Here is a 21,128-nt window from a genome sequence, read left to right on the forward strand (position 1 = left end):
GCTGTAAATGAACTGTCAGAACTGTCAGAAATAGCGGAGCTCTCTGCAGTGACACTTTTGCCGGCTGATCGGGAAAAATTCGATTCGTGCACCCGAAGTTTGCTAAAATTCGGATTCGATGCGAATCGAATTTTTCCTGATATTCGAAATGAATTCCACTTCGCCAGGTTCGATTCGCTCATCTCTAGCAGTGACCATAACATGATTTCATTTATTGTTAGCTGTAAACAGCAAGCACATACAGGAAAAATAAAAATGCTCAATTTTAAGAGAGCTAATTTTCCAAGGCTGAGAGCTGCTCTCCAAGACTTAGACTGGGAAGGAATATTGGCATCAATGAACACAACACAGAAATGGGACTTCTTCAAGAAGGCTGTATGTGAACACACTGCAAAATATATTTCCATGGGCAACAAGTTTAAAAGGCTAAAAATCAAACCTATGTGGCTTATGGCCAAAATTAAAAAAGCTATAGATAATAAGAAAAGAGCTTTTATCAAATATAAAAATTAAGGAACGCTATCATCATTTAAACATTAGAAGGAATATAACAGAATATGCAAAAAGGAAATGAAAAAATTGAAAACAAACAACAGATTGCAAAAGATAGCAGGACCAACACCAAAAAATTATTCAAATATATTAATAGTAAAAAGGTCCGGTCCGAGCATGTAAACCCTTTACAAAATAATCTAGAGTGGGTGACTGGGGACACATAGAAGGCAAATATATTAAATACCTTTACCAAGTAATTATAGACCTGTTAGTTTAACTTCTGTAGTTGGGAAGATACTGGAGAGTTTAATAAAAGACCACATAGATGAGTTCTTGCTGGAAAAAAATATTTTAAGCAACAGACAGCATGGATTTGTGAAACCCAGAAGTTGTCAAACAAATCGGATTTATTTTTATGAGGAGGTGAGCAATACCTTGGACAGAGGGGTGGCGGTGGACGTGGTATACTTGGACAGAGGGGTGGCGGTGGACGTGGTATACTTGGACAGAGGGATGGCGGTGGACGTGGTATACTTGGATTTTGCAAAAGCGTTTGACACAGTTCCCCACACACGGCTAATGTGTAAGGTAAAATCTACGGGCGTGGAAAATCTGTATGTAAATGGATAGAAAACTGGCTAAAAGATCGTATTCAGTGAGTAGTGGTTAATGATTCATACTCTGAATGGTCTGGGGTCATCAGTGGTGTACCCCAAGGTTCAGTGTTGGGACCCTTACTTTTTAATATATTTATAAAAGATATAGGGTCTGGGATTAAAAAGAGCTGTGAAAATGTGTAATAGACTCCCTCAAGAGTTGGTTCTGGCCAGCTCAGTGGATTGCTTTAAAAAAGGCCTGAAATCTTTCTTAGATACACAGAATATAACTGGATACTAACATTTATAGGTAAAGTTGGTCCAGGGAATATCCGATTGCCTCTGGGGGGATCAGGAAGGATTTTTTTCCCCTGCAGGAGCAAATTGGATCATGCATTGCTGGGTTTTTTTTGCCTTCCTCTGGATCAACTGCGAGTGTAGGATTATAACTTTTTTTTTTTAATGGTTGAATGGGATGGATGTTTGTCTATTTTCAGCCAGACTAACTATGTAACTATGTATATAAATAAATACTATGTAATAATATATAAATAAATAATAATTAACCCCTAACCTTAACCCCCTAACCCTTAATAAATATATTAAACAAATTATTATTATTATTCATAATAATAATAACAATAATAAATATAAAAATAAACACCTAAACTGGAACAAAAAAATACATTATTAATAATAATATTAATCATCATCATCATAATAAATGAATAAATAAATGTAAAATAAATACAGAAACAAATAGTCATAAATAAATACTTGTAATAATAAGCGAATAATATTTAACCCAAAACCTTAACCCAGTGGTATCACTAGGTAGGTGCAGAGGGTGCACGCCGTACAGGGTAATACCTATCGCACGGGGTGACGCCGGACCCTCTCCACAAGCTCCCCGAAAAGGAAAGTTTTAAAGCAAGCCGACGATCCCCGCAAGATGGATTGGATCTGTGGATTGAGCATAATGGATCGGAGTCCGATCCATTATTCTCCCCAATCTGCAGATCCAATCCATCTTGCGGGGATCGTCGGCTTGCTTTAAAACTTTCCTTTTTGTGGAGCTCGTGGAGAGATTAGTTAACCCCGTATAGGTTGCAAGCCAACGATCCCTGCAGGATGGATCGGATCTGCAGATTAGGGAGCATAATGGATCGGACTCCACCCTAGGGATGTCCTTGCCTTAACCCCCTAAAACCTAAAAAGTTATTAAGTGTTCTTGCATGACAAGACCACTTACTGTTATCTCACATATATATTATTATTATTATTATAGCCAAATTTACCACCCTAACTCCTCCCATAGTTTTTACACTACATAGACAGTAATATACCGAAACGTGCAGATTGTTCACGATTGGTGTGCTAATACTGTGTGGAACACTTCGCGGTTCACGAAATATCGCTGTTTTTGTGGTGAAATTGGTCCCATAGGAATGAATGGCGGAATGTTCAAAACTAGAGTGGGAGCTGACAAAAGCTAGAGTGTGAGCTGAAAAATCAGGACATGATTTCTAAACTGCCATCACTCCCTCATTTTCAAGCCCACCTACACAAATCTTATATCAAAACGTTCAGCTATCCCTGCTGCCACTATAAATGTCCACAGCTAAGCCATAGTCCTGATAGTTTTCACAATATGACAATTTGTTTGCAACACATGCCGCCCATTGACATTCATTGAAACTGCACTCTAGCCACCTCAAATTTGAAGGGAAATTTCTAAACTGTGACTGTGCCTTCATTTTTAATATTTCAGAGACATACTATGCATCAAAATGTAGGTCTGGATCTTGTGATTCTCACAATATAATGTTCTTTGCTGTAGGATTTATAGTTTTTAAAACTACGACCATTTGAAGACACCAGTGAAGTGAGCAATTTGGAGCAGTTTGTTTTTAACCGCTCTTCTCTGCCCTATTTGAAATCTAATTTTGAATTCATGACAGTTTGGCCGGCTTCTGGTTAAAGGTTTGGAAATAAGTTTTCTACAGTAGAGAGTATTTGAGGTGATAATGCTGCTAATGTTTTTATAAATGTATGTTTTAATGTAACTGTGAAGCACTTTGGGCAACAACATTGCAATTAAATGTGCTATATAAATAATTAAAAGTTGAAATGCATTTCTCACTCTATCAAGCTTGCCATGTGTACTTTTTAAATTTGATCAATCAATTGGTTAGTGTAATGTTTACTATCTTTACTCACTCCAAACACTCCACACAGTTACTTTGCCCACTCCATAAAGTTACTCTGCCCAGTCCAACCTTTTCACAGTTACTCCAGCCACTCCAACCACACAACAGTTACTCAAGCCACTCCACCCAGTTACTCCGCAGACTCCAGTTGTACTGGTGGAGGCAAGAACACTTCACACAATTTCCCCAGAAATTGTAGCTTTTCTAGTTATTATTATTATTATTATTATTAATAATAATAAAAATAATCATGATGTTTGTTTTTGTTTGGGTGTTTATTATTATTATTATTATAATTATTATTAATAATTTCTATAATATATTTTTGTAAGGTTAGGGGCTAATTATTATTTATTTATCATGTTTTTTTTTATTTATATGTGTTTTTATTTTACATTTATTTAATCATATATTATTAAAAAAATTATTTAAAATTTTTTATTTGAGCAGAAAATCGGACAAAACGCGTGTTAAAATGCGGGAAAGCATGCAAAAAAAAGTGTCAATCGTTTATTTCTATGGGGATAAAAAATGCTTCAAATGCATGCAAATCTTCCCAATTTGAGATACAAAAGTAGCTCCAAAACTTTTTGAGCTTCAGGCATTCTGCTTTTGGGTGACCTAGAGAGGAGATGTGAACCATCCTCCCATTTTCCCCCTGAGCAGTTTGGAGCTACGAGCTTCACGCTACAAAGTGCTCAGGTGTGAATGGGGCCTAAAGGCAAAACTTTTGTTTTTTAGTTTTGGATAGTGTGGAGAGGGATTAGAACATCGGTCATTTTTTATTGCTGTCTGTGTCCCAATTAGGGAGATTCATCCTCTCTATTTGTCATGTTTACCATTATTATTGAAAGTAAAAGAAAATCCAGATTTCGGGTTGTCCCCAGAAAAGTTTTGGGGGTGAAATCTTCCAATGGCAACACTAGTTCTGGTGTCCTGGGGGGTTCCAAGAAATTCCCTTTGAAGGGATTTCCTCTTACTTCCTGTTTGGCTATGGGACAGGGAGTGAAGGGAAATCTCCGCAATGGGACACAGATGGTGATAACAAAATCTGACTGGGGTTATAACCTTTCCATACTCTATCCAAAAAAAAAAAGAAAAAATTTATGAGTATAGTTCTACTTTAGGTATTCATTTGAGACAGCACATAGAGTGTGGGAATTGCAGTATAAGTCGCCAGTCACACTGGGTGCAACTTGGCATGCAATCTGCATTCCATGCGACTTGCAAATCCCATGCCAAGACGCACTCTATGGTCTGCAATTACAGCAGTCATATCGGCGCGGTTCCGACTTGGTCGGAGCCGCACCGATTTCTAAAGTAGTACATGTGCTACTTTTGGTGCGATTTGCATAGACATCTGTGTCAAATCGCACCTCGGCATGTCATCCGACTTTGAAATCGTTCGACTTCGTTGTAAGTCGCACGATTTCAAAGTCGGATTGGTGTGACTGGGGTGTAAACATCTGTGGTTATTGGATGACAATCCAATGGACAGAACCATATTATATTATACACTTATGCAATGCAGTAACACGAGCAAGATCATGCACATTCCTATAGTGCATGAAAACTTGCATCCTTATTTACAGGTGTGTCATGAGGCCATTAAAGCGGAACTAAAAAGAAGAAACCTATCTTTCCTCCAACAGTCCCCGTCCCTCACCAGCGCCTGCATCTTCACTTGGTTGCTGGTCTACGGCCGCCTTTATTGGCTGTCGTGGGATGACATCACTCCTGTGTATGCTGCGGACTCATTCATCCGGCACACAGGGGCCATGCTCTGTAATCTGAGCTGTGCATGCGCAGCTCAGTTCACATACTGGAGTACGCTGGTAGCAGGCATGTAGGTGGATTTTATTGCATTGTATGTCTCTTCTGCAATAAACAGCCTGCCTTGCCGTTTGTCACAGGCGGACTTTAGCTCCATTTTAATTCTTATGCCCTTCCCGCCTACACCTCCGAAGCTCTTAAGAGATTTCAGATGCTGGGAGGCAGAGGCGGGCATTTCGGACATGTAACCGCCATGATTGGCTGTCACATGATTGGAAAGCTCCCGATCACAAGTAGCCATTGGGAGCTTTCTGTTACCCGCCTGTACCTGTGCAGGGAGCACACAGGCTGCACACTCTCTGCCCAGCTTTTTTTACATTTTGGTATGCATATATGAAGCCCACTGGTTAAGGTCCACCCGTGGAGAGGTCGCATTTATGCGTTCGGCTGGCGGGGAGAGGTTAATGGCACCCAACGCACCTTGCTAAAGAACAGGCAAAATCGCACACCAAAACACATGGTGACAAAGTACCAAGCATTTTGGTGCAGCATATTTTAAAAGTGCCATGCATTGCTGTGGTAAGATTTTGCTGCTGTAGGTTGTGTATGCAAATGAACAGGCTGTGCTACCGCAACGCATGGTAACATGTAAACACCTTGCAGACCTGTAAACCCCAATTCTTACCCCACAATCTGTTTTAATCTACAGCCTAGTTTGCCACAATCCTATTTAAATTGAAGAAAAAACACCATCAAGACTCCAGTGTTTACTAATCTGAACAGCACTGATTTTATAATGGTCGTTTTTTACTTTAATTAAGCAGATTATCCTTCTGGCATAATAGTTAGGTCCCACCGAGATTCGAACTCGGATCGCTGGATTCAAAGTCCAGAGTGCTAACCATTACACCATGGAACCTCCACCTGTCAGGTGTCCTGGGAACACTTCCATTCACATGTAGTATACCTGGGAATACTCTACCTGGCAACTTGGTGTGATAGTGCAGTAAAACTGGTATGAAAGAAACACAGAGACTGATAAAAATTAATCTTTTCTTTTCCCCATTTTTTACACCAAAAGTTGCATTAAATAAATGAAAAAAAAGGAAATAAAAACTACCCACTATCATGGAAAATCACTCATCACAATCAGTTGTGTCAGCTGAAACAATAGTAAACCATGAGTTTGTGTTCACGTAAAGTTTACATTTTTAGTTTAGTAACAGTGCGCATAGAATTATTTTTAAAAATCCTGAACGCCTTTTCTATCATTAAGGCTTCAAGTACACGGGACACTTCTGAACGATGGAAACTGACTGCTGGAAAACGTAGGTTAAAAAACGTCTGTATAGCTGTGTTTGCATACCGCATGTATGCGCGCTTATGAGCATTTGCGTTTGGAAGCGTTTTTTAAAGATAACCTCAGGAGACCTTCCAAAATGTCCAGAATGCACTGAAAAATAGTAAAAAAATTAACCATTTCAGACATTTTGACGGAAATAGAGAGAGCAGAAGCAGAGAGAGCAGTATTTGTTGAGATTAGCTGTCTTTTTTTTTTTGTGTGTGGTGTTTGGATGTGTTCCAGCTCATTTCTGTGCAGACATTATTGCAGCAGTGTCTAACATATTTTCTTTCATGCGAAGCCTCAAAGTATGGCGTACCAGGTCCATTTCAGTACCGGGAAAACGCTTTGCATGCATTTTTCATGATGAAAAACGGCTCTGGACAGCATCTGGAAATGGAAGAGTTAAAAAAAATTTCCAAATGCTTATAAACGCGGTTAGCTGCGTTTACAAGTGTTTGGCATTTGATACGCTGATAAAATCTCCTGAACGCAAGTTTGGTGCGTTCAAAAAAGCAACTGTAAACTCAACTGCCTGTAAATGACTGTAAATGACATAGTGTACATGGACACATAGGAAAACATTAGGAAGAGTTCAGGGGCTGCTGAAAAAAATGCAGAAAAGCTCCTAAACTTGAATTTATCAGCTGCAGTGTACATGGGTCCTAATTGTATGTATTGGCTAAACTGTGAGGTGCGGAGGGTGTAGAGGAGGGAGAGAGGTGCAGGAGGGGGGGGGGGGGGTAGAGGTAGAAGAGGTGTGGGCAGGGAGTGAAGAGGGTAGAATACACAGAGGTGGAGATGGTGGTAGAATAGAGAGGATGAGGATGATTATAGAATACACATGGAGGATATTGATGATAGAAGAATTACAGAGGATGGATATGGTTTTAGAATACACATGGAGGATGGAGATGATGGTAGAATACAGAGGATGGAGATGATGGTAGAATACAGAGGATAGAGATGATGGTAGAATACAGAGGATGAAGATGATGGTAGAATACAGAGGATGGAGATGATGGTAGAATACACAGGGAAGATGGAGATGATAGAATAGAGAGGATGGTGTTGATGGTAGAAAACAAAGAAAAGGGAGGGCAGTGAAAGTCTATGGAGGGGGAGAGAGACCCCCCTCCCCACTGACGAAGATACCTCAAGACGGGAGTGTTGGCATAGAGGAGAGGTAGGTGGGGGGGGGGGGGGGGTTGTGTGCAGAGATGAGTGATGAAATGGGGAGTACAAAGGTGAGTGATGGAATGATGGGGGGGTGGAGAGATGAAATGGGGGGTACAGAAGTGAGTGATAGAATGAGGGGGGTGCAGAGATGAGTGATGGAATGGGGGGTGAGGTCTGCCGCCCGCCCTGACTTGAACTGTGTCACTCACTGGAGGACTAGACATGGACTATGGAGGAGCACTTGAAGAAGAGAACAGAGGTGGTGATGGGAAGAACTGCCTGGATGACCATGCCTGACTGCCCTGCATGTGAGCCAGCAATGAAGGAGTTCAGTGACAGGCAGCTCCAGCCTCCAGTGGCCACATAATGTCTGTGGGAGGGGGGGGTGTGTCCAGGGGTGGACTGACAACTCATGGGGCCCCCGGGCAATAGGGGATCATGGGGCCCCTGTGTCCTTGCCCAAACTCAAAAAAGCCTATGAAAAAGGTACCAGGGGCATCTCATGGGGCCCCCTACTGACCCTGGGCCCTCGGGCAGTGCCCGAGTTTCCAAATGGTCAGTCCGCCCCTGGGAGTGTCACTGATGTAAGGGGGAATTAAAACATTAAGGAAAGTTGGGACACTGATATAAATGTTCTACCCTTATATAAGTAACTCTTCCTTTGCTTAGTGTATTCACTTTGCGTAAAGTGGTCTGTTGCCAGCATTCTCTCTTACATCAGAGTCTGCAGAATTCCCCCTTCCCATGGGGAACTCTGTGGACCCTGATGTAAAGGGTAACTCGACTCTGATTGTGATTGTGATGAAAAAGGGAACTCTATGGAGTCTGATGTTAAGGGGAGCTCTGTGAACTCTTATGTATCAGAATTTTCCTTTACACATGGTCTGCACCATTTACCTTTTTATATCAGAGTCTGCAGGGTTCCCCTACTGTAAAGGGTAACCCAGTAGACTCTGATATAAGGGGGAACTGTGCTAGGTTATATTAACCTGACCTTCATGTAAATGGAGAAATATGTTTTTTTGCTTTTTGTTATATCTTAAACACATTGCTAATAGCACTAGCTAAGTGTTTGTATCTTAAATATTGAAATGTGCACTGCTTTGCCTTGAAAACAGTCAGTTGATGTACTTTTTTGAAGTGCCAGTAAAACATGTGGCTCTGTCAGTAAATTTCATAAGTTTTTTCAGAAAATAAAAATAGGTGCTGTCAAACAATTATAGGCGTCCTGTCAGTAAATGTCACTTTGGGAGGCTTGAGACAATGGAGAGTAGTGGGGGAAGAGAGGTGAGATCCTGAACAGGCCAGAACAATTACTGCTCCCTTGATTACAGAAAGAGCCAAAGACTACATTTACCTAGCATCCTACATCAGAAGGGTGCTACAAGAGTAGACAGTGTGTTTTGGCCCACCACAAACTAAAGGGCCCTTGCAAGAGGGAAAATACAATTATTTGTAAATACTGACAACTTCCTCCTTCTCTGTAACAATTTTTTAGCAATAGAAAACCTTTTATTTTTTAACAACCTCTAAAGATGTGATGATTCTAGATTTTATCAGTAGATGGTGCTGCAGGCAAAATCTGAACGTAAAACTCAAAACTCTCAAGACATAATCAATAATACCAATAATAATTGTAATTTACCCCTCTTCCTGACCAGGCCGTTTTTTGCTATAGAGCTCTGCGTTAATTTAACTAGCAACTGCGTGGACATGCAATGGTGCACTCAAATGATCGTTTCTACATTTTTAATTTTTTGCGCTATAAACAAGAAAAGACTGCCGATTTTGAGAAAAAAACAATATTTTTTAATTTTTGCTATTACACATATCCAGTAAAAAAAATTAAAAAAAAAAACAAATGTCATCATAAATTTAGGCCAAAATGTATTCTGCTACATGTCTTTGCTAAAAAAAAATCCCAATACGTGTAAAATAATTGGTTTATGTGAAATTTATAGTGTTTACAATGGCGGTATACATACTGGACTTTTGTTTTAAAAACATTTTTTATACTAGTAATGGTGGTGATCAGTGACTTATAGTGGGACTGTAGTGGGTATTCTGACACTGGGGGGAACTGAATAACTGTCACTGACATCACAAGTGACACCAATACAGTGATCAGTGCTAATAAAAAGCACTGACACTGTACTAAAGACACTGGGCAGGAAGGGGGTTAACATCTGGGGTGATTCCTAGATAAACAAAGGGTTAACTTTGTTCTGTGTGTGTGCTTTACACTGTAAGCACACTGCTTTGTATGGCTCTGCTATACAGAGCCATACAAAGCAGTGTGTAGGAGCTGACAGGGGAGAGATCTGTATTGTTTACATACAGGTCTCTGCCCCATCTGTGACACACGGTGATCGCTGGATGCCGGCGGGGAATCACCGGCGGGATCTGGTGATTGACAGCTGAGGCTGTCAATGGCTCGTGCACGCCCCCTTCCCTGGAAATGTAAAATCATGTATATACACGTACTTTTGTTCACCCCTGCCGCCCTGTAGCAGTAGTTCTGCTATAGGGCAGCAGGAAAGTTGTAAAAACAGCTATAATTAGGGTTAAAGGAATCACAGATGAACTTCAGCCAGCATAAAATCACCACTTAACCTATAATAACCAAACTGTGTTCTGTGTTTCATACGAGAACTAAGACTGAATAATACTCATTAAAAATGCAAATTTCACATTTAAATTTTCCCTTTTAGAAAGGCCCTTAAATATGTTTCTAGTACAAAGCCTGGACATTTACAAATGAAATTTTTATTTTATTTTATTTTTATTTTGTGTAATTTTTTTTTAATGAACAAACATGTAAGGTAAGAAAGGAAAGAAGTTAATAAAAATGAATTATAGTATATTAATAAGAGGTTAAGGAAACATGCACATGGGCGCATTTGCTGGTGCAGCATAGAAACACTGGGTATTTCTGGTGTGGTGGATGTCCTAGAGATAAGCACAGCCACCCGTAGACATGAATGAAGGCAACTACACAAAGCTATTTGGTTTCAATTTACAAAAAGATGAAAATCTGTGAATGCTTAAAGTAGGTGCACAAACGTAATGCACCAGAGGAGGACTGAAGCTATAGCGGCACATAGCTGCGTATAGCCTCCTCCACACATTTATGTCAATGGATGGCTGTATACAGCCCTAGGAAATGCAGCACACCAGAAATACTTTGCCTTTATGCTGCACGGGCAAATGCAAACATTGTGCATGAAGCCTATTTGTTTTTTTTTTTTTGTTTTTTTTTACAGGTGCAGGTTCGCTGACACATGCCTAATGTACAGATCAACTGAAAGAAGGACAACTGCAGCCTTCATTCATATAGCAGCGGCTATCAGGTTCCACATATACAGCACAGGATCATCTGTTCAACTAAACAGCCCTGCAGAATATAGTTGGAGAGCTGCTGTCCTGGGGTGACCTACATGGCTTGAAAATCAATCCTGCTCTTTTATGTATAGCAGTAGCCCCTGTTAGCACTCCTGATACACAGAGAATTACTCAGATGTCAAAATTATAACGGAATCCCTAAATTACACAGGGAGAGTGGCCCTACCCTTTAGGCTTAGGATGTCAGTTGAACAACTTTGGGATGGCTGGTAATCATTATGGGTCCCAACCTGATAAATACAAATAAATACAATGTGATGTAGCGCTGCTTGTAGAATATTAAATAAACATCAATCCATCATGGTTGAGCAAACAAATTGAATGAACTGAATACAAAGTGCTCAAAATGCCTTAATAAATTATAATGAATTAATATAGGTGTCATCAATTACTACACAATCAAAGTGAACTGATATTACAGTGCTCCAAAAATGAGTGTAAAGTTCATATGATTCCAAATGTAACATAATCCAACACCACAGAATGAGAATCCATGTTTAGTGTGAATTCCATGCATTAATTAGTGCCTCTTCTGTGCTCTCAGAACTCTCACCTCCAACGCATGTAAAACTGAGTCACTATCTCCTTTGGCCACTAGGGGCGATCCACTCCTCCCATTTTGTAGATGTTAAAGTAGCTAGTACAGTTGCCTCACCCAAAAGAGAATACGCCTCATATAGTATAGTTCATATGCCTCCGCTTATGCCCGACGCATTGCATCACTGTCATGTGACTTCATCAGGAATCCCCTAAGCAGAGGCAGATAAAGGAAGTACAAGCCATGATCTCTTATCTGTAAAGCAAATTTCTTTCATTTTTAATGTAAGTGCAATTTTAATAAATATTGGAAGTTTTAGCAATCTACTACACTATATGAGGCGTATTCTCTTTTGGGTGAGGCAACTTTTACTCATTGAAACGGTGGAACCCCAAGGTTACCTTAACATCTACCTTATGGGAGGAGTGAATAGCCCCTAGTGGCCAAAGGAGATAGTGATCAGCTGCGTAGATGTCTCATTAACCACTTCAATACCGGGCACTTTTACCCCCTTCCTGCCCAGGCCAATTTTCATGTTTCAGCGCTGTTACACTTTGAATGACAATTGCGCGGTCATGTAACACTGTACCTAAACTAAAGTTTTATCATTTTGTTCACACAACTAGAGCTTTCTGTTGGTGGTATTTAATCACTGCTGGGGATTTTGTTTTTGCTAAATTAACAAAAAAAGACCGAAAATTTTGAAAAAAAACCCACATTTTTCTTTGTTTCTGTTATAAAAGTTTGCAAATAAATAATTGTTCTTCATAAATTTAGGCCAAGATTTATTCTGCTACATTTCTTTGGTGAAAATAACTTAAACCAGTATTTATTATTTAGCCTGTAGGAAAGTTATAGAGTTCACAAACTATGGGATATACAGTATCTGAAAATTGATCAATCCTGAAGTACTGACGGCCAATCTAATTTCTTGAGGGCCAAAAATGTTAGAACAGTACAGATATCCCCCAAATGACCCCTTTTTGCAGAGTAGACAGTCCAACGTATTTCATAAGAGGCATGGCAAGTTTTTTGAAGTTGTAATTTTTTGTCATACTTTTTGGAAAATTAAAAAATTAAAAAAAAACGTTCACAATTTTTTTTACATACTGTCACCAGTGCAGTACAGCGTCATCATATAACTGGTGTGGTGGTGATCAGGGACACTGACTGGTGACACAACGGGAAAAAAAAAATATATATTTTTTCAATTTCTTTTTATATTTTTTTACATTTTGTCTCCTTTTTTAAGATTTTTTTTTCATATTGTACTATGACCAAAGTAGTATAATGTTACCATAGTAACATTGTACTACTTTGGGGAAGTGATCAGTATTTTTTTCCTTTTTTTTACACAATTTGATTGATCCTTTGCTATAAGCAAGCATTTAACTGAATGAAAGGTTTTGTTGTTGTGATTAGCTGTGATTGGCCATGGCTAATCACATGACACAGATGGGCTGTGATTGGCCCAGCCTGTGCATGTGATTGCTGTGACCATTCACAGCTAGACACACTTGTATACAATGGATGGCATGAAAGGAAGCCATCCATTGTTTACAACTGTCCTGTGACATGCTGTGATTGGTCACAGCAGGTCACATGGTACTGGCAATGGGGCTGGTACACAGATCTGTCATCGGCCGTGCCCAAGTTACACGGCCGGTGACAGATCTTGCCACAGCGCGGCCTGTGGGCATGCGCAATATGCATTCCGGGAAGGATGCCATATGGCGTCCTCTTGGAGGGACGAAGTGTTTGCCCTGCCACCATTTGGCCATAGGCCGGGTGGCAACTGGTTAAACATGCAGTTTTACATGCGTTGGAGGTGAGAGTTCTGAGAGCAGAGAAGTGGCACTAATTAATGCATGGAATTCACGCTAAGCACAGATTCTCATTCTGTGGTGTTGGATTACGTTACATTTGGAATCATTACACTCATTTTTGGAGCACTGTGATATCAGTTCACTTTGTGTAGTAATTGATGACACCTATATTAATTAATTATAATTTATTTAGGCATTATGAGCACTATGTATTCAGTTCATTCACTTGATTTGTTCAACCATGATGGATTGATGTTAATTTAACATTCTGCAAGCAGCGCTACATCACATTTTATTTATTTTTAGTTAAGTTGCCTTGTGGGAACACAATTGATGATAGCAGCAGCATTCACAGTAGCATTCACTTTTAATATAGCACTTAGTAGGCACAGAAGTGTATTTCAATTATTCTCCCAACCTGATTTGATGGGGATAAAAAATAGTAGATTTTCCTTGTCCATAAACAAAACAGGTGACCCCCATCTATAGGTGTGATGAATGCAGTGCCCGACCCCTGCCCTTCTCACCAACTCATGACAAAAGACTGGCCAATCTCACACTGCACTACCACACAACAATACCACTCTCAGCTGCACCCTGCACAAAGATTTTCCAGCTCGCGGGACCACACTCTAGGTGCCAGCAGCCTGAGAGCGATTGTCATTGGGTTAAGTTACTTAAGCAATTAACTCTTTAAACTCCAAACTGCCACCAGATAGCTTTGGGCCTATCAACCCGTAATAATATTAGCAAGAACAAGCATGATACAAAAAGTCCATACACATACTGTCACAATATACAGGTATATTCAGAGATGTATCATATACAGGAGCATTTTTCAAGAGAACTCTTTTAGTTTTCATTAGTGCATTTAGAAACAAATTCAACATTTTTCAAAATAGGGTTTAATAATGAAAAGGTGAAAATGGTGCAAAAAATATTTACAGAAAAAAGGGTGTTACAAGGAAAAAAAGAGACAATAAAGCATTTTTCAAAATAGGGTTTAATAATGAAAAGGTGAAAATGGTGCAAAAAAAAATATTTACAGAATAAAGGGTGTTACAAGGAAAAAAAAGAGACAATAAAGCATTTTTCAAAATAGGGTTTAATAATGAAAAGGTCAAAATGGTGAAAATAAAATATTTACAGAAAAAAGGGTGTTACAAGGAAAAAAAGAGACAATAAAGCAACAGAGAATAAGGATTTGGAAATGAAGAATACCTGCAAAGTCCTTGGTTTTAGCAGAGTCCAGTCAATAAGCAAGGTGTTATCTGCTCACATAACTTGACAGATGTTCCTTTGTTGATTATACAGGAGAGCTGTCTAAAAGGGTCTGACATTTCCTTTTTCTGTGGTATTAAAGGGATGTTGACACAGACAGGGGCAGACTGACAAATCATGGGGCTCCCGGGCAATAGGGGATCATGGGGCCCCTGTGCCCTTGCCCAAACTCAGAAAAGCCTATGAAAAAGGTACCAGGGGCATCTCATGGGGCCCCCTACTGACCCCGGGTCCTCGGGCAGTGCCTGAGTTTCCAAATGGTCAATCCGCCCCTGGACACAGACCATCTGATCAATCATTCGGTTTAAGGAGTGGTGGCTGGGCGCTCACTGTGTTTTATGACTGCATTGGGCCCTCCCTTACACACAATTTTATACTAATATTCAGGGCTTTTTTTCAGTGGGAACATGGGGGAACGCAGTTCCAGCACCTCCAGCTTTGAGTGTATTTAATGGCAAGGGGTGCTGGGTTGTGCTGGAAGGTCTATCGATGCTTGCTGCTGGGGGATCTATTGTCACTGGAGAAAATCCATTTTTGCATAGTGACCTAATTTTGTTGGGGGGGTCATTTGTTGCTGGAAGGGATCTACTGCTGAGGGAGGGGTCTATTTTTGCTGGCTGCTGGAGAGTCTGTAGATGTTGGCTTCTGAGAGATCTGTTGTTGCTGCTGGGAGTCTATTGCTGGGGTGATATTTTGTTGTGACGGTCCGTTGTTTTTGGGAAAATGTATAGTTGCTGGGAGGGGATCTATTGCTGGTAGCTGCAAGGAAAGAACTTTACTGATTTTCTTGTTATGATTGACTTATTCTTTACAAATTACTTAGCACCACAAAATTATTCTTGGCTCTGTATTCTCCAAAAGCAGAATACTGGGAGGTGGGTAGGGGGTGGAACCAAGAAACAGTTATTGGAGGTGGATGGTGGGGGCAGAGACAAGAAGAGACTTAGAAGGGGGGAGTTCCTGTACCTATTCTATGACAAAAAAACCTCTGCTAATATTAATATCCTCCACTATGTACAGGTTGCATTCTGGAAACTGGTAGAATATTGTTCAGCATGATATCTCGAGGGGAGAACCATTATTTAGTATTTAGTGGTGCCAGCTATAGCCGGCGGCACTGATTGTTCAGGAAAAACCCAACAGGATGGTTGTACAGAAGTCAATTGATAGACTTGTGTACAACCAGTCTGCCCATACATGGATCAAAATTCAGAGGGTTCCTACTGAACTGGCCGAATTTTGATCCATGTCTGGCCGCCTTAAGTCACAGCAATAGACAAACACAATATGCTTAAGCTGATAACACATAATCATTTCTAATTTCTTGCGTCTTTATTGAACAGTTATATGTCCTCTATAGGAAGACAGCAGGTCTCAATTAGATCCCTGATGTCTGTCTTGTGCTTCTTCTAAAAAAATCAATTACTGACAGTACTTGAATTGTTACATTCCTGGCCACCACCAACTGACTCTGGAGTGTGCTAACTCAGAAGTGCTCATAGCAGAGTTCTTGCAGGTTAACAAAAAGATAAAGATCTGTGAATGTTCATGCTGCCAACCTGAACGCCTGGCGATAACCTTGAGTATTACTCTGGCTAGGAATAAATGTTACCAGACTATTTTTACATTGAATTCCAGTTCAAGTACCACTCGAGCGTTAACACCAGAGAGATTAAGACTGCATTCACACTTAACGGGAACAAGCATTCCTGCTCGTGATTATGTTGAGTGATTTGCACATGATTTTGCGTGTCACACAGAGGCACCTATGGGCATTTGTCGCCCAAAAAGAAGCTCATGCTCCATTCCAGAGAGAGAGATATCATATTACCCCTGTACAAATCATTAGTAAGACCACATCTGGAATATGCAGTTCAGTTTTGGGCACCAATTCACAAAAAGAACATTGGGGAACTGGAGAAAGTACAGAGAAGGGCAACCAAACTGATACGAGGCATGGAGGAGATCAGCTATGAGGAAAGATTAGAGGAACTGAATTTATTCTCTCTTGAGAAGAGGAGATTAAGGGGGGATATGATCAACATGTATAAATACATCAGTGGTTCAAATAGTGAACTCGGTGTAGAGCTATTCACCCTGAGGTCATCACAGAGGACAAGGGGGCACTCTTTACGTCTGGAGGAAAAGAAATGTAATCTCCAAACGCGGAAAGGTTTCTTCACAGTGAGAGCTGTGAAAATGTGGAATAGACTCCCTCAAGAGTTGGTTCTGGCCAGCTCAGTGGATTGCTTTAAAAAAGGCCTGGATTGTTTCTTAGATACACAGAATATAACTGGATACTAACAATTATAGGTAAAGTTGATCCAGGGAATATCTGATTACCTCTCGGGGGATCAGGAAAAAATTTGTTTCCCTGCATGAGCAAATTAGATCATTCTTTTTTTTTTTGCCTTCCTCTGGATCAACTGTGGGTATAGGATTATAACTTTTTTTTTTATAATGGTTGAACTGGATGGACTTTTGTCTTTTTTCAGCCAGACTAACTATGTATCTTTCTGGGCGACTAGCATAACACATTTTTAAAACATGCATTTTGCTGCAATTGCGGCAGAATTGCATCGCTTTTGGGGGCCATTAAAGAATAATGGCACTCAAAAACCAGACGCATGTTCTGCCATAATTTAGGATTGCAGGCGGAACCACAGAGATTCTGCCCACTGTCCAAAATTGTGAGATGTGAAGGGGTCCTCAAGTGTATTAGGGCCTTTCTTTGGCTTTGTTTAAACAGCCTTACTTTGTGTATGATGCTACTATTATGTTATCTTCCAAGCCACGTGCAAAAGTAAAAACCATCCAGCTGGTAGCATAGTATTAATAGTTGTTTAGTGTCCATACACAACCATGGAAAACCACATAACTAGCAACATAAACCTGACAGATATGGAATGTTTGGACAGGCTCCAACCAGTTTATCTTTTCAGGGTAATAGATCTGACTGTGGGAACTGAACACATGTGCCAATTTGTTTATTGCTTGTTTATTGAACACATCTTCTATTCTACCCGAGCAAACTCACATTATATAACTGTGGGGCAAACATTGGGGGACTTTATAAATGTGTTATTTGACATTTCCTGCCATAGGCAAGGTTTATAGAAGGTCTGAAGTAAAGAGATAGTCAGCACTTGTAGAGCCTATTAAAGTAGAACTCCAGCCAACACCAAATTTTTTTTCCCTCAGCGGGGAAGGGCTAGAACCTCTGTTCAGCTTTTATTTCCTACTATGTTCCCATGGGGGAGATTTCTCCTCATTTCTTGTATCATAGACCATAGCCACGAAAAAATACTCTTCAGTGGGAAAAACATAAAGCAGGAAAAACACTTTTGTAATAGGAAGGTTTAGAATCCCTGTTAGATACCAGGTACTATATATGAAAACATATTCAGTTAATTTTCATTAGTGCCCTGGAATTCTGAAGCCCAGGCACTCTATAATGCAAATCATAATCTGAGATTTGTTGTTTATGATCTAGACTCCTCGCAATTTACAGAATACAGCCATCAAAGCACTACTCCCAGTTTATATAATAGAGGGCTCGGGTCTTGGCATTCCCAGGTAATTCTGGAAATAAACTGAACATAAATGCAAGCTCTATGAGCTGCCTGCTCTTTAGCCTGAGGGGCAGTTTAAAGTACTGGAATAATTCACATTTCACAAACACTTGGGCTAGAGGTGCCTTGCCTACCATGCTATGAGCTAAATTTTAGGTCTAGATGGCCAGGTATCAGTAGCCTTTCCAGTTTATACGGCTCTCAGCAGGTTTATGTAGCTAATATTTCTTAGTCCCCCAAGTGTGTTTTGATCCTTTCAGCAAGGATCTTACTGTGGCAAGGATCTTACTGTGTTTTCAGGTTCTTTCATGTCACAACTTGCACAGCTTATTTCAACAATGGAAATGCCATGCTAATGAAACAAAATAAATCAATATGTGACAGTAGTTTCATATCCAATGCCAAAATATGCTATTTTGGCATTCTACAAGACTGCAGGACACATGGAAAACTTTTCAATACACAGCTAAAGCCCAACTCCAGTGAAAGTGAAAGAACTTTGGTTTTTATGGCTTATTATGGCTTCATTGGTGAAAATGTACCTTTCCTTTTCATCTCTGTGGGACCAGGCCTAAAAATTAGAAGTGGTGGTCTACTGGACAGGTAGGCATACAGAGCAGTAACAAAAGACACAAGTCCGATTAGTGAATGACAAATGGGTGACATGGATGGACTAAAGGGTGCTCACAACCCAAGGGAGTGTATCGGATGCTCTTAAAGTGTGTGTAAACCCCAGGTTGTGTAATAGCTCTCTTTATACTTTGCAAAAGTAATTGTGCTAGGCTTTGAGTAAACACCTGTTGATCTTACCTGTTTCTGCTCTCTCTGAGGCTTTTCTTAATAGGATGACCCCAGCTCCCAGTTTTGCAGGACAGTGGTCTCCCTGTGTTGTAATCCCCCCAGTGGTACCCCAATGTCCCCTTTAGCAGTAGAGATAGGATATTCTGACTTCAATTGTTGTAATAGTGACATATGCCTTCCTGAGACCTCTCTTTCTGAATATAGCAGAGACAATCACTGCATCTTCAACAGTTAGCTGAACTCACCAAACATTTGGCATCCACGAATAACTTTATTGCACGATGAAGGTTGAGGCAAACAATACGATGCATTAGATGTGATATTGAAGTTATTGAGGCAATCAAAATTTATACTTTTTTTGCTAGTCTCAACATCTACCTTGTAGGAACAATATAGACGCTTACAAATGTTACAAATATTAATTTAGTAGTGTATGTTATCACTATGGGGTACAATTGGAGTCCCATGTTTGTGTTCCCTTATCCCACTTGGCTACCCGATGGGTTGGGGGACATTTGATCTTGATTACAAGCTTCTTTCACCATCAAGAGCTCTCCTTCATAGGTAGTATGTTGCAACAGCAGTTAAGGGACTATTATCAAAGACATGCACATGACATGCAACTGGCTTTTTTCTACACCTTATAAATACCCCTACAAGGTTGTTGGATACATTTGGACCAGTGAGAAGAACAGAATGTCATTCAGGGTTATAACTTCATACTTGGCGCTGGTGGCAAACACTACCATGATTTGTTTCAGTTTACATGGGTGATACACTCTGAAAAAAAGCAGATACCAGCACTTGTGTTCTTGTAAAGGTGAAGACGGCTCAGTGTGATCATTGTTAAATATCTTTTAAATAAAGTCAATAAAATGGTCTTTAATTTCAGGCTTGTTCTTTAGTGTTTGCAGCAGTTAGTCATAGTGAGAACTATTTTATTGTTGTCACGTATAGTGCAAAACATTGTGCTCCCTAAGTTGTCATCACAGAAGATAGGAGTAACATCGGGTATTTGAATGGTGTCTATAGGCCTCTCCTTCACTTCATAATGACCAGGGCATGGTTCAAAATGATCGGTGCATTCCTATCATAATACACTAGTTTTAAAGAGTTGCCCTAGGATGGTTTACACATTTTTGTCTAAATATACTGTGCATCACCCACTATTAACCAGCCTAGATAAAGTCTTTGATGGGGCATTGTCAGATTCATTGCACTACAAGCTCACGTTATGTTTTCTGAAAATATCTCTTCCCAGCAAGACTAAGGTTTTGACATTCCTGTGTATAGCAGGAATTTGATCAGCCAGGTGCCTCACATGGGAATAGTAATACACAGCTGGTGGAGTAGAAATATCTTCCCTGTTTGCAGGTAACTGATCACATTCAATTAATGTTGGCAAGGATATGTGCATACTTCCTTTGATCAAGGCAACAATGTACCAATTAGCCCTTCTGCCAAGGTCTCTACACAAACAAAGTAGATGTTGAGAGTATATGGTGTTGCATGTCATTTTAAATATTTGGTGTCCACTAGATTTACACCATGATCAGTGTCCAAATTGCTTAGTCCTGGCAGATGATGTTTGATGACTCTAGCTCTATAAACTCCAAGCATCTGTAGATGTCTCAGTATTGAGAGGCAGAATAATGTTGCTAGTAGGAGGTATAAGAGATATTGGAAATACTATGCTTTAGTACATATTCACTGGTATGTTCAGCTTAATCTTCCAGATCTGAATAGTTACATTCTCCCATCGTTTGTTCAAGGACCTTCACATTTGCCAAGGCAGCTACTTCTTCTTTTTCGATTGGGAGAATCATTAGTTCTTTATTTTCCTGGTTTTGACAGGTACCCACTTCCACTCCAACTGCCTTGGCAATTGGAAGCTGAAGATCTCTTCAATCCTCATCACCCCCATCCCCCACAGTCTTCTGGGACATGTGTCAGGTCCCAGAAGACTGCATGGTCATTCACAGTGCACAGTGCTACTTGGGCATGCACAATGGGCACCTGGCTGTGAAGCTGTAAGCTGTCACAGCTGGGTGCCCACACTTAAGATGCTGGCGCCGGGGACAGAGCACGACTAGTGAACCCAGCTAGGCTGATC

At 40.2% G+C, this 21,128-nt stretch overlaps 1 non-coding gene across 1 annotated transcript; it reads right to left on the reverse strand.

Annotated features, from left to right (window-relative positions):
- Positions 1–5,921: 5,921 nt before the first annotated feature.
- On the reverse strand, positions 5,922–5,993 carry TRNAQ-UUG (transfer RNA glutamine (anticodon UUG)). Its single transcript has one exon. It is a non-coding gene; the product is annotated as a tRNA-Gln (tRNA).
- Between the last annotated feature and the right edge of the window lie 15,135 nt (positions 5,994–21,128).

The sequence above is a fragment of the Staurois parvus genome, unplaced genomic scaffold (assembly GCF_062004578.1).
Source record: "Staurois parvus isolate SC_StPar_1 unplaced genomic scaffold, SC_StPar_1.0 ptg001051l, whole genome shotgun sequence".
NCBI classification, from domain to species: Eukaryota; Metazoa; Chordata; class Amphibia; order Anura; family Ranidae; genus Staurois; species Staurois parvus.